At 40.5% G+C, this 15,081-nt stretch overlaps 1 protein-coding gene across 3 annotated transcripts in view; it reads right to left on the bottom strand.

Annotated features, from left to right (window-relative positions):
- Positions 1-15,081, bottom strand: part of LOC119658825 (alpha-mannosidase 2) — a 188,988-nt gene that overhangs the window by 89,621 nt on the left and 84,286 nt on the right. For all 3 annotated transcript variants that reach the window (XM_038066557.1, XM_038066556.1, XM_038066558.1), the window contains exon 3: positions 13,718-13,757. The gene's annotated coding sequence lies outside the window, so the exon portion shown is untranslated. The remainder of the gene's footprint in view (positions 1-13,717; positions 13,758-15,081) is intronic.

Here is a 15,081-nt window from a genome sequence, read left to right as displayed (position 1 = left end):
TCACTTTGGTTTGAAGAAAAAACAAGTCGGAAAACGGGAAGTTAGGCGCTTCAGGTATGAACGGTTTTGTTTGTTTCTTCTGTGAGTATATTTCAGTGTGACGTAGCCCGTAATCGATATAGTCATTTCAGAGAAAAGTGCGTGTGACAGGCAGACAGACATACATTGGACCGATTTTAATAAGGTTTTGTTTTACAAACAAAAACGATGTCTTAGGGTGCAAAACGAGACGTCCCCCTTGGAACGCCTAATACAATGGTCAGGTAAATCTCGAGGTGTCTGACGAACCGTTCGTCACCCGATATGGGAGCGATATTTTGGCACTAATTGTCACACACTCGGCTGGGCAAGCATAATGCTTTCTGGAAATAAAGATACGGTGAATCAGCAGATGAATGTCTAAGTAGAAATAATCCCTAACTCTCAAGAAAACCAAAGAATTTTGGTCAAGGAGAGACTGGAAGTTGGTAAGACCGTGGTTGAGTTTAAACCGACTGTGAAATACCTCGGCATCATGATAGATAGGAAGATAAGCTTCTGCAAGCAAATCTGAAGCATTGCGGTAAAATTAGGAGCGGCTTTTGTTACTAGCAGAATGATACTCAACGTCGCAGATGGTAGGTTTGATAACGAGCGCGGCTCAGCCCGTCCTTCTTTATGACTCTTAGGTGTGAGCTGGTGTTTTCAATGAGCGGATGTACTACCAGGCAACGCGCAGGTACAACGACAAAATCATCAAGTTCGACGCCCCGCCGATCCCATAAATGTCAAAACTAAGGCTGGCTTCGAAGAGTACTAATCGAGACCTTTCATTTGATACCCAACATGACGAGGGGCAAGGATAAGCTACCGCGAAGAGATGGTTCACACTCTCAGCAACTCTAGGAGAGAAGTAGATGGACCGCACAACTCATAAATAATGTGCGGACTTGGTTCAGACGGAGCCACGGCTACATACCTAGTCACTGGGAATAGGTGCCTACGATCTTACTTGCACGAAACCGAAAATGAAGTTCATTCGACTTCGTCGACAACGAAGAAAATCAAGTATTTGCAAACAGAAAAGATTGAATATATCGTACATGATTGTTCGTATTTATGTGCTAGTCCTTTTGTTTCGTAAAGCGCGCTGCCACCATCTAGCCAAGGTACATATTTGATACTGTTTTTTGGCACCCTGTACCTCTTTACCTGCAACCTGAATGCTCCAAGATGCTCGAAATTTACAAGATTACCGGCTGACAAACCTCAATTCATAACAAAAGATGTCAAATGGATCTGGCAGGAGAAGAGAGAGACTCTGCATTGACTGAAAGCGGGAAAATGGCATCATATTATACTCGATTGGCCGTTGGTCAAACAAAAGAGTAGAAGTTCTCACGTAAAACGCGTCTTCATTTGCAAACAGCTCTTTGGAGGAATTCGACATATTTGCGATGTATTTTCTCCCAAATATGCTGAAAATTTGAAAGAAAATATGCTTTGGAGAAGCCAAGAGATACTGGAGGTGGTTGGACTAGCTACTATCAGGATCACGAACGCCGCGGAATATTTCAAACGCACGGTATGCGTATACGTATAAAAACCTTTCTTCAATTATTCTGTACACTGTCCTGCCTTACTACTATACATCTCACATTTGCCACTAGTTTTTTTTTCATAAATTAAGAAATAGCATTTGTTTTTAAAACCGATAGAACCATAGACCAAAGGGGATACTTTTTCCGTCCTCGTCATCTTATTACCTCCAGGAACTCAATAGAAAAAAGGGTAACTCCTTTTAGTTACCCCAAGAAGCGCCGAGGTGATTCTTGACCATCAGTTGTTCGAAGCATTAAATGTTCCTATTACGATCAGTCAAGTTACAATTATTCCTTCCTTCTTTCCAAATTCACGGCTCCATATTCTTTTTTTAGCCTTTGTCGCGTTCAGAAACGAGGCCACTTCGTCTTGTTCGATGTCGTCATTTTGCTCGGTTATATGTCTCATTTGAAAGGAATCGAGACACTTTCAAACCACCATCAAGCATATTAGACTACCGTTGTTTCAATCGACCTTTTGGTCGATTCCTATCGACCAATGTTAACAAGCAAGTTCTCGTCAGGGCAAATTACACAACCATACCATCGAGATCGCCCCATATCGATTATGGATGTCCTCATTTCGGATGTGATCATGGTGTTTCACGGCAATGGTTCAAACAACATCTTCGTGTCCATTGCCGCGACGTGCCATTCATTGCCTTTGATAGGCTAACACTCAGAAGCACAGAGGGTAAAAGGACGGACGGCACTGCGGTAGGTTTTTGATTTGAGACGTTCGTTGATGTGCCGATCACAAAGAATGCCAGTTGTGAACCGCAAATGTACTAGGCTTCTAAAAGGCACGTGAATTGTTGGATATGACGTGTCAATGACTGAGGTATCTAAAAAGCCCCATCCATTTCCTCAGACCTGAATAGCATCGAGGTAATCAGACGCGACTAAAAGTGCCAATTTTTGTAGGTGATTGCTCGCTGTTGACCAGTCAAAATATTCATTGGTGTTACATCTAGATCTAGTAACATGTTTAGTATTTGATATTACCATGTTTATACATATTTCCAGCAACATATTAAGACACTACGATCAACGTTAAATCAAAAAAAAATCTTTTTATCACTTTCTTTTGGAGGAGAGATGAAAATTGTATAAAAGTATTTGCTAAGGAAAAAATCAATACGATAAATTCAGAAAGCAGAATTTCGATACGATTTCTAAGTAACTTTCAATTAATTAATTTCTCTACAATTCCGATTCCGATCCGAAAATTAATGACAACTCACTGTACTGAAGACTTCAACACTAACGACTTGAAATATGCAAAAATTTGAAAGAAAGTACAATCAAAATCGTTTTAAATTTAAATGGTATTCAATTTGCAACGTGCTTCATTCAATTTAAACTAATCTGAAAGTATCTTTCTTCTGAATGAATGTGCAACAATTGTACATTTTAGTGAAACTAATTCGGCGATTTCAAATTACTTTGTTCCGCTCCCATTACGATCTGTTGGCGGAATCCAAATCAGTGCAACTGAAGTCTGAACACATGTTGACAAGGAAGCGAATTTGAAAAGCTTGTGCTACTCGTTTTTAGTTGTCGTTGGACATCTTCCGACTATGTAGACTATGTGGCTGACGCAGCCATTCTTAAGAGAGACTGGATTAAATTTTTCTTATGCATTAATATAGTGCATCCTATGTAAACCAATAAAGATAGGAGGCAGAGACTGTGTATTCAATAATACTGTTAAGAGAAAGAGTTTTCTTGTCTGTGAGTCATATGCAGTTTAATTTTGCGGAAGACTCAACTGAAAAGAGAATGAAAAGTCATTATTAAGAAACGCACAGGGATCTTAGGGACCAGTTGGGAAATAATAATAATCGTTGGTGCGACAATCCAATTGGATCAGGACCTTGAAGTCTGCTAGAGCACTTCATTCAGCACTGTAACGGGACATTGCCGTACACTTTAGAAGGTATTGTGGTCAGTATTGCGCTCGCACAAGATTATTATCCTGATATGACTTAGGCAGTCATTCTCAGGTATCCGACATCCGACTGGTATTCGACATCTCTCTCCCATCAGTGAGATTTGAGCCGCTACGATAGCCTAGCGCTCTAACCACTTGGAGAATGGTAGATGTTAATTCCATGGCCTGTGAGTTGGGGCTAGGAAGACAATTAAAGTCTTCCTTGTTTGTTGTAAGAGGCGACTAAATGGGATAGAAATTCGTGGGCAACCTGCAAATTCTGAAACTTTATTACGACCGAAACTTCAACAACGCCTTAGAGAAGTACTGACGTCACGGCTACGACCTCTAGCTATCAAAAACGGACTATGATTGATTTCTGAAATTTGAACACACTCCTCGACAACATTAGCGAGCTTTACACTTTCTCCAACTTGAGCGAGAATTCCAAAGATATAAGCTGGATATTCTAGGTCTAAACGAAATATGATGGTGGGATTCTAGGGAATATCCCTCTTGCGGCAATGCGCTTCTGTACCCTGGAAGAGCAAGAGATCCGAATTCGGTATCGGGGTGTTTCTGACGGCTATAGCGCAGTGCTTTCTCTTGACCTGCGAGCCGGTTAAGAGAAATTCAGTGGATTATGACAGCTTTCCTCAAACACCCCGACCACACTTTTAATGTTTTGCTCTCGTACCAGGTCATCGACCTTGACCAAATGGCTCTGGATTTAGGAAGAGAAGCAGGTAGATTTGGACTGAAAATAAAGATCAACAAAAACAAGGTTCTCAGCCTGACTCGTCAGTCATCTCATTCTTCTACCTGCATTAATAAGCAGAGAATCAAATGCGTCGATTAATACCTAGGAAGCGTGGTTTCTGCCGACGCTATCACCGAATTGGATCTTGCCCGACACATTAACAGCACACTTTTGTTGCCTTGTCTAAAAGTTGGAAATGCGGATATCTCAACACCTAGATTTAGTTGAAATTGTTCTGTTCTAGTGTTCTTTATCTATGGGAGTAGCACCTGGAAAGTGAATTCCACTGTTACTCAGAAACTCAAAACTTTCGAAGCACATTTTGGATAACCGCGAACGATGGGGCTTAGATGTAGACGTTATATATTATCTTGACCAACGACTACTATCAGAAGGGTCTCATTTCGATTAACTACTTAGATTACTTCACAAATTTCTCCATCACCTTCCCGACTGTGTCCGACATATTGACAGTGTGGTGTCTCCTCTACATTTGCTTGTCACTAGTAGCCTCGAAGCCTTCCAACGAATGAGAGAGAAAAACAACCGCTGCCAAACTTGCGTTGAACGTGCCGAGTAAAAAGCTACAGTACGTCGATGGAGATACCAACCGATCCTGACGTTAATTTGTTCTTTATGGGCAAGAACGCTAGAACACTCTTCGTCCTTTAGCGAGAAGAGTGGGTAGTATGTGATAGTCGAGATCGCATAGTGGGTATTACGCTGTGTTATCGCAAGCTGATGCGGCACTTTCACCCGATCCAAAAATTCAATGTAAAGAGACGATGTTTCTCCATGAGTAACCACGCATATTGCGTCAGCAACTCCGCAGTTCTTGACAATTTCGGCTTGATTCACGCCTATTTAAATGATGTCGCGATTGGAGCTGTCGCCTCATTGATAATGATGCTGCAGGATTCAGAAAGTTTAAATATTTTCGTGGTTTACGCTGGTAAATGTAGTGAATTTATACTCAAAATAGGGATAATATTTCCAAATTCTATGGTTTTACTTTTCCACGTGCTTAGCAGATAAAGCCGTATGTACGTACGAGTTCATGGGGGTTATCTTTCTGAAGTCTTCTCATGCTTCCACGTGGGGCATTCATACACATTCTTGGAATTCTAGAGATCAGCACATAAGTTAGTCATATGTACTTTTTGTAAGTCTCCGTTGGGAGCATCGACATAACCTTCTGTGTTTTTCTGTGCCTCGAGATCGACTTGAATCACAAATTACATCTAATTTCGCTAGTTTATGAGCAAAAAAATCGATCCAAGTGAATTGGCACGTTTCATCACTAATTGAGCCATGTCCACTAACACAAAACTACCACGGATTTCCATTAGTAATTTCAAACTACATTCCAATTTCTTGCTTCGCCTAAACATGTACTTATCTTAATCTAAACTGCATTAATGAATTGATTTTATAGCATTTTTTCTATTGTATTAATATATATTTATGAGCATATGATCAGTAATCATCGTTGACCATGCTTGCTAATGGTCAAAATAATGTCAAGAACATTGAAACTCGATATCACTTTTTGCAGCAGCGAAAATCTAAATTCTGGTATCAACGCCAATAACAAGATGGTTTCACTGTCGTTGAAAACGATTTCAGTTGGCAAAAAGATTTCTTCTGGATTATCATTTATGTTTTTTTGAGTTTAAATACTTCTTTCATGAAATATTTTTGGTTGTTCATCAATCATCCAAATGATTATTATTAGAAATCATTATTTAAATTTGCATAAAGGAATTAATCCAGATTACGATCATACTTGCTAATAGCTTTGGAACCAATTTATCGATTGTTCTCCCTCTAATAGCGCACAAAATCCAAAGAAGCAAATTAATGGACCCACCTCTCTAATAACTGAACGTGTGTGTCATCATTTATATTATTGAAAGGGAAAATAGATGGATTTTGATGCGCATTTTCCTGGCAAAAAGTATTGGTTTATTTAAATGGTCTAAATGGACAATAAATTAATACCCTCTATAATGCAGCTTTGGGGTATTTCATATTCCTCAAATTATTTGGAACTTAGTTTTTTGTGGGCTTAATATCCTTTTAACCACGGCAAACTTTACTTGAGGATACCGTTTCCATGGAAAAGGCCCCTTCAAGGGCTTGTGGTGCAAGGTTGGAGCATTATATCAATTAGAGAAGTCAGTGCAGATCATATCACAGTGCAAAGCTACATTGCTGTCTCATCAGACTCTGTCTCACTTATGACTTGGGGGCAGCCTGACCACAAACACATGAGAGCGAATTAAAAGAAGAAAATCAGGTCGTTTAGACCCAATATGACCGAAGCAAATTATCTCAATCCTTAACTCAGAATCTCATATTTTGTTCAGACATTACAAAGGTGATTTTCAGGCAATCATTACACAGAGGACTGCACCAGCTTGATTGTTACTGTTGACAATTTCGTTAAGCTTCGATGTATCTTCTTCAAGTAAGACGTGATCGAAGTGGAAGCCAAGATATTGTCAGTTTGTTATATGCTGATTCCATTTAACGAAATGGGCGGGTACCTTTTTCGATGCAGAGTAAACGCAACGTGGCAGCTTTTGCTCTCGTTTGCGCGAATTCTCTATCATAGTGCTCGTTTACGTTTTTTCAAATAAATTCCACGGATTGGGAGGCTTCCTCAGGGTGTCCGCAACCGTAGAAATAATCAGATTATCATCAACTGGCAGATGCGAAACATATATCAGATACAATAACGGCTGGCCCTTGTACGCTTCCCTGAGGGACACCTGCTTTGATAGGATGACCTCTGGATGTGAAGCTTTTGTATCTTATTTGGAACGGTCGACCTTTTATATACGAATTCAAGATGTCATACATATGTACCGGTAGAATTTTTCTGATCTTGTATAGGATCCCCTTATGCCACACTCTGACGAAAGCTTGGGCGATATTTAGAAATGCGGCGGAACAATATTTCTTTTGGCTGAAAGCCTGCCTTATTGCCGAAACGATACGGTGAACCTGTTCTGTTGTGCTATGCTTTTCTCGGAAACCGAATTGATAGTCGGCGATTATATTGCGACTTGTTAGGAGCGACAGAATCTTTGATGCTAGCAAATTTTCAAATAATTTTGATAAGGTAGAAAACAGGCACATCGGTATAATGCTATTTGCGTTGAACCTTTTCCCGGTTTTGCAACCATAATTGTCTTCCCGCTTAAGATCTCAATCAGATGCTGGATAGCATGAAGAGGGAGTACATTGAACATTTTGCCTGTAATTTTGTCCTGGCCACATGCTTTTTTAGGATTGAGTTCTCTGAGGATACTACCAGCGTTTTTAACTCTGAAACCGAGGTTCGTTTTGGCAGATGAGGGTGAACGTCACGGAAGTTGAATTTTGCTGTTCACTGGGTGGGGTGTAACAACATTTTCTATAATAAATGAGTCGCCAGTGCAGCACCGTTCTCAGCATTACATCGGCCCAGCCGCCATTTCCTAGCTGCAAGGGTGGTGGATGTTGTTTCGGTCTTTTCAGATTTCTACAAGCTTTCTTAATAGTCGGTAACCGCTACCTAAGTCAAATCTCTGAGGTAGTTTTGCATATTCAGTTGGTTTCTATAGTTCAGAGCTTTCCGTAGGCCTTTTGTTGCCTCTGACAAGGCTCTTGGAAAACTACGTGTTCGCCATACACGTCTCAGATTTCGTTTTTTTGTGGATCATCTCTAGGATAGGAGTTGAGGCTTGTACCGATTGCCTACCCTTTGGTTTGGTTTTGTGGATAGTCGTGCAGGGGGGAGTACAGGGCGTTGGTCAAACTTTCCATGGCTAGATGTGTAGAGTGCCCAGAAGAAACGAATTTGATTGTATTCATCTATCGGACGGAAATTTGAACATTCTGCTGGACTAACTTTCTATTTCCATATTGGAATTGTGGTACTTTCTTGCCTGTCAGATGGTGTTCTACCATCCTCAATAACACAATTGAAGAATTCACTGAGTCACAGTATTGGGTCCCAGCTCTTCGTTTCCAGAGTCCATCCTTCTTTGCTTCCCGGTTGGCATTCTTATAAATTGTGGTAGAGGCGTTCCTTTTCACGGACCTTCATTTCAACATCGTCATTCCAAAGCCAAGTATCTTTGTTGACGATGAATACCCGGCTTGGTGATCCCGGGGGTTGCATAGGTCGCTTTGCGGATCGTGTCTTTAATTTGGTTCTATGATTCTTCCATATTCATCATTGTTGGTAATTGCCTAAATGAGATCATTTCTCCTTTCGGTTTACGAAATCGCCACCATGTGGTGCAGGTCAGTGCCTAACGCTGTTTCATCGGTGGCTTGATTCGCAAGACGGTAATCAACGGCTGATAGGGAACGATTTTGCAATCAGTGACGGTGGTGAAATGTCTTATGAGAATATAGTCGAATGTGTTTTACTATTCCTCGCACACAACCTAAACAAACATGTCTTGCTGATTGGTCGAATCATTTTTCATTCGATCACCGGCTCTCGGAAGTGTCCAAACTGACAGGCTAACTGCAGAATGTTCAGTCGTAACTGACAGGCGGAACTGAAAGTGGATCTTAATGCGGACATCAACGCGTTGCAGGAAACGCGATGCACAGGACGGTTGCCATCCGCCAGGCATTGGGAACAGGTTTCTTGGTTTTGCCTTAGTCTTATCGGTTTTGAGGCAAAATAGAAATGAAGCAAATTGGGACAGAAACTCGAAAGAAATAAATTTTGGAAACACTTCAAGGACTCTTTTTTCTGATGGGGGTATTTAATCCTACCCGAAAAGCTGATTGGAATTACTGGTTTGATGATGATTGCAGCCTATGTATTTAAAGAAAAAATGATGCGTTCCGAGCCGTATAACTTCGACGAACTGAAAGACGACTTCACAGACTAAAGAATAAGCATAGGTAAGCCAACAAATTTATGAAATCGATAAATATAGGAAATAGATGTATTTCGTACGACATTGCGCCTTCTATCGTCATTAAGAGGGGAACTTCGATGGAATGCGCGTATTAGATCAACGGGTAAAGTACTTTGATGAACTGTTTAATATTCAGAATACTGAGTTTTCAAATTTTGTCATCTGAAGTTAACGAAATAGTAATCCCGATGTCAACTATCGAAAGAACCATCGCCGTAATTTACAAGTCACCTGGATCAGATGGTATATCAGCACTAAACAAAATACGTAAGCGACAAATTACACCGAGCAATTCATCAATTAGCGTGGAATATATGGGACAGCGAATCAATGTCCAACGGATGGTGCATTGGCCCTTATAAAAAAGAATATATCAGCGAGTGCATCAATTATAGATGTATTTCGTTACTGAGTACCGTTTACTAGATATTCTCCTTTATCTTTCTTGAGAGGATGTCTCCATACACCAAGAACATCTCTGCGTCATTTTTGGAAAAACTTCTGGGATATTATTAGAAGTTGTAACACCTCTTCAACAACTCTAAGGCCGCCTATGATAGCATAGCCAGAGTGAAACTATAAACGGTCACCAGAGAATTCCAAATCCTAACATTGATTAGACTAAGGGCTGACTATCCCCAATAAATGAGGCCACTGAAGGCAGCACTCAGAATCTTCAATGGACTTGAATTATCAGGTGCCTTCTTTAAGCTAGCATTGGAAAAGCGATTTGAAACAAGAGTGAGCATGGCGAATTCAAATCTCACTGACATTATTCAGTTGCTTGTCTATGCTGAAGATATTGATATAACGTGTAGGAACGAACTTGCCTAAATGGAAGCCTTTTTGAAATTAAGCAGGCGGCACTCACACTGGTACTCCATACTAACGGAAGCAAGGTTAAATTTTTGGGCTGGATATCAGCATCGGAAATAGGCTAGAGCTGTATTGGTCAGTTTCAGATAAGAAGAAAATAATTCTGAGAAGTTGAATCAATTCTCTACCTGGTGCCAAAAATCAAAACCGATAAGAACATGAACGGAGAAATTAGCAGTTTACTTCAGTTTATCGAAATCCTTTCACTCAAAATGTCTCTTCATAATATCAAAGCTCTTGTGTAAATCCACAATTTTGATGGAAACTTGAGTCATAGGCAGACAAAATCGCGACACGTGGATTGCGTTTGAAAGGAAGATCTACCGAAGAATCTTCTTCTAATGCGAGGATGGGCAATTCTAATGTCTACATAACTAAGCGGAACCTCCGATCGTATCCTCGCTGGTGGATAAAATTAGCCTCAATAGGCTGTGGTGGGTGTGTCCATAAGGGCAATATCTATCGTAAAGGACGTCGAGGTAGATTATGACTTCGGTTGAGCAAATGAAAAAATATAACGGACGACCTTGGCGCGAGACCGCGTTGCGTGGAAGCTTGGGTTGTGTTAAGTTCAGACCCGAAATCATTTCTGGGGCTATTGATGAAGATGGCAGATTCGACAGGCAGAATATAAATATTGAGAAATTGGATTATAGATGGATGGATTCACCAAGTTTAAGCGAGAGTTCATTGAGCCCTTCATTGAACTATACTTTCTTTTAGCCAGGAATTGCTTAACTGGTAAATATGTCAGATAGTTCCTGCACCCACTACTATGAATGTTTACTTGGCAGCTGGATATTTCGCTCCTAAAATAAAAGTGATCTAATTAATAATATCTGCTTTTTCTGCCTTCCGATCTTCTCTAAGAAGAATATCAAAATATGGTTCTTACAAATCATTGTGATGTGATTAAACTCGTCCGTTCACGAACTTCCGAGAAGTTTGTACTCTTCCAATTCCAAGGCGGTAACATTTCAACGGTAATTTGCAAAATTGGTTTAATGTATGTCTGTCTATCTTTCGTACTTTTCACAAAAATCGTTGTAAAAATTGACATTAAATTTGATGACAAGGTGAGAATTGTGAACGATCACCCATGCACTAAGTTATATCGAATCAGTGCAGTGATAAAGGTTATAATATGAAGTATGATCCTACCTAGTAATGGTGAAAATCTCCCCATTACTGACAAAGTTAAAATATATCAAAGCTGTCGCTTCAGCGCAAATTCAAAGACTTTGAATGTCAGTATCAGGCTAAAGTGAACATTCTGATATAATATATGCATAAATTTACATTACATGCTAGGTACAAATGAAGCAAATGTCTACTCAAATATTTTCATATATGAGATACACAAAACCTTTCTGACCTGAACCGTCTGGCTTCCAGTTCCTGGCTTGGAATTTTATCAAATTGTAATTTCATCATCATCATCAACGGAACTCCAGACGTCCCGGTTTTACGCCGAGGTCCACCAATTCGATATCCCGAAAAGCTTTCTGGCGTCTTGACCTACACCATTGTTCCATCTCAGACAGGGTCTGATCCGTCTTCTTTTCTATCATAGATATTGCCCTTATAGATTTTCCAGGCTGGATCATCCTCATCCATACTGATTAAGTGACCAGCCCACCTATTGGGCCGGATGTTATCCATAACCTGACGGTTGTGGTATCGCTCATAGATTTCGTCGTTATGTAGGCTACGGAATCATCCATCCCCATGTAGGGGACCAACAACTCTTCGGAAGATTCTTCTCTCGAAGAATCAGGACTTGCTTTGACCCTATGGTGGGACGTTCCGAGCGAAACAATTTGTAAGCTAAAATAGGCTCTGTTGGCTGCCAATCCCCGTACGCGGATTTCATTGTCACAGCTATTATCGGTTGTGATTTTCGACCCTAGATAGGAGAAGTTATCAACGGTCCCAAAGCTGTAGTCTGCTATCTTTATAATTCTCGTTTGATCAGTGCGATTTGAAGTTGTTTGTTGGTTGGTTTTTGGTACTAACATTGCAAACAATGTATTTCGTCTTGCCTTCATTGATGTACAGCCCAAGATCTCGCCCCAGTTGCCGCCTGGTCGATCTGGATGAAAGCAGTTCGTACGTCTCGGGTCGTTCTTCCCATGATGTTGATATCGTCAGCATAGGCTAGAAGGAGTTAAAGAGGATAGTACCCATACCGACGAATTGGACGGAATGTTTCTTCTATATTTGGTGGTGGCAATGGGTTCATCAAAGTACTCACCCCATCGCTCCAATATGCCCATTCTGTTCCGATGCGAGCTTAGATTCACCGTCGAACCAGCCATTCTGACTTTTTTACGACTGAGTCCAAGTATGTGGTCGTATCAACGATAATGTTCTTCCGATGGTTGTGAAGATCATTGATGCTTCCTTATATGTTCTGACATTCATCAAGACTGATGAAGATCGCGGCATTCGATTAACACGTGGTCAATTAGATTGAAAGTGGTCCCGTTTGGAGAGGCCCACCTATGTTTGTGGGCCGCAACAACTATTTCGTGTGAGTCTGCTTCATCTGTCTGGTTCATCAAAGTACTCACCCCATCGCTCCAATATGCCCATTCTGTTCCGATGCGAGCTTAGATTCACCGTCGAACCAGCCATTCTGACTTTTTTACGACTGAGTCCAAGTATGTGGTCGTATCAACGATAATGTTCTTCCGATGGTTGTGAAGATCATTGATGCTTCCTTATATGTTCTGACATTCATCAAGACTGATGAAGATCGCGGCATTCGATTAACACGTGGTCAATTAGATTGAAAGTGGTCCCGTTTGGAGAGGCCCACCTATGTTTGTGGGCCGCAACAACTATTTCGTGTGAGTCTGCTAATTAAATAATCCGTAGTTCGTTATCGTTGGTATCCTTATATAAGTTATAGGAGCCGACGTATCGCCTTAATACGGGGGGCTCTGTCCCTACTTGGCTGCTACAATCCCCAAGTATGATTTTGATATCGTATTTGGGACAGGCTTTGAGGGTCCGCTCAACTGCCTCGTAGAAGGTATCCTTCTCCGACTCTGCATGGCTCTGCTAAATCTGCCTCGCAAACGCAGAGTTTAGAGCCGTTGGCTTAGGTTTTCAAAGAAAATAACAATAGGTTTCATTTTTTGGCTGACTAAGGAACCTACTCCGAGCACATGATTTACCGGATAGCCACTATGATATACGATGTAGTTTCTCTTCTCCAGGAAATCGGTTTCAGTTCATTTGTTATGTATACATACTCCAGGATAATCATATCACCTTGTACTTTTTCTGTTTCTAGTAGATTATTTTTATGCGTAAATCGATACACATACGGCTTCATTGTCTGAGTACGCATCAAGCAACATCTTTCAATGCATATTCCAGTCTCCACTTAAACATCTGACAAGTATGTGCCCATAGGTGTCAAGTAGGGTCAAAGGAATCCATTCGACAAAGAAAGAGTCGATCAGGTTTGGCTCCATGGCGCAGTGGATGTGTAAACGAATATTTTTCAGCACTTGAGTTCAGATGGGGCCATCTAGTTTCATAGCAATCGTTTTAAGGAATAAAAATCTTAGCATTCCAAAGTATGAGGCACAATAATGTGCTGGTGATAAAAATGTCAAACACTTACATGCAATTTGAAAAAGGGTCCGCCGTTCGATGATTGCTCACTGGAAAGAAAAGGAGAATTTTCAAATATTATGAAAAAGACAAAAAAATAAAATTTTATTGCATTTGTACACCTCGATAATCTGCATTTAGTACGAGTATGCTCAGCATAAATTGACAATGAGGACTTAATATAGGTTTCATACCTTCCCAGCAACTCTTTATCCGATTGTACTTTTTATTGGCTTTTATTGAGAAGAAATCAAACAGCGTATTATGCAATGTTTTCCCAAATTCAAGTGTATTATAATAATCGAAACAACGCTAAACTTTTGTATCCGCAAAGATGCTTAGGGGTTTTTTCTTCCAAAAGTCTCTCAATCCGTTTACAACGATATCGAATCATAAATTCTACTTAGTAATTTCATGTACAATGAATACCATAAATATTTTTCTCCATCTCAACACGTTGCCCTCACACGAAGTGCTACACTAAGTAATTCAACGTGGGCGGATTTAATTTGCTATTTTCGTGCTAAACCGCACTTCGCAATGAAAGATACTTCCCACAGCATCAAGGCATTACCACGGTTTATAAAGTTTGTAATCAACCGAGCACGAATGTCTAGCTTGTCTGTGCAGAGGGTCAAGGTCTGCGTTTTACTACGGGTTATCAATTTCTGGAGAGATCTGATCGGCGTTGTGGCGGTTGGAGATGGTTATTATTCGTCCCCCAATTTTGTGGAAAATAACGCGAAATTAATTGATATGAATGTCATAGTAGACAATATTTCCATATTTATAAATAATTGCCGTTATCATTATTTAGACTTATAGTATGTACGTATCCAGCTTTGCAATTCCCCATCGAATTCTAATTTGGCTTATAGAAGTTGTGGTGAATAATTATAGACTCACTCCTACCCCTTTGCATATCTCTACCTTTCGTGGTAAGCAGGTGTATTACGGGTTATCCCCTAGGAAACTGTGAGTTACCCCGGTAAACGAAGGACCCAGCTCAGGGTATTATGCGACTTGCGCTGATGGGTGAATCGCACCAGGGGTAAACGTTGTCGTGAAACTAACCTCTGGGGTATCGGGCGACATCGCTGAGTTACGAGCTTTGTGTGGCTATTGAAGTCACTGAACACGTGAATAATTAATTATTTCGTATTCCTGGGATCATATTTGGACCTTAGTACGAAATAAGGAAACAAATAATAAAAAGCAACAACACAGAGGAATTGTCGCGAAGGCTGGACACAGTCAATCTCCGAGCAACGAGAGGAAACTCAATTCCCATAAACCCATTAGCAACTTAGGGTGGGACGAAATCCCAACAAAATTCTCCAGACAAATCCATTGATTATGGGGTAACTAGCCAAA

The sequence above is a fragment of the Hermetia illucens genome, chromosome 6 (assembly GCF_905115235.1).
Source record: "Hermetia illucens chromosome 6, iHerIll2.2.curated.20191125, whole genome shotgun sequence".
Taxonomy (NCBI): domain Eukaryota; kingdom Metazoa; phylum Arthropoda; class Insecta; order Diptera; family Stratiomyidae; genus Hermetia; species Hermetia illucens.
Note: the sequence above shows the minus strand (reverse complement) of the source record. Positions and strands in the feature narration are given on the sequence as shown.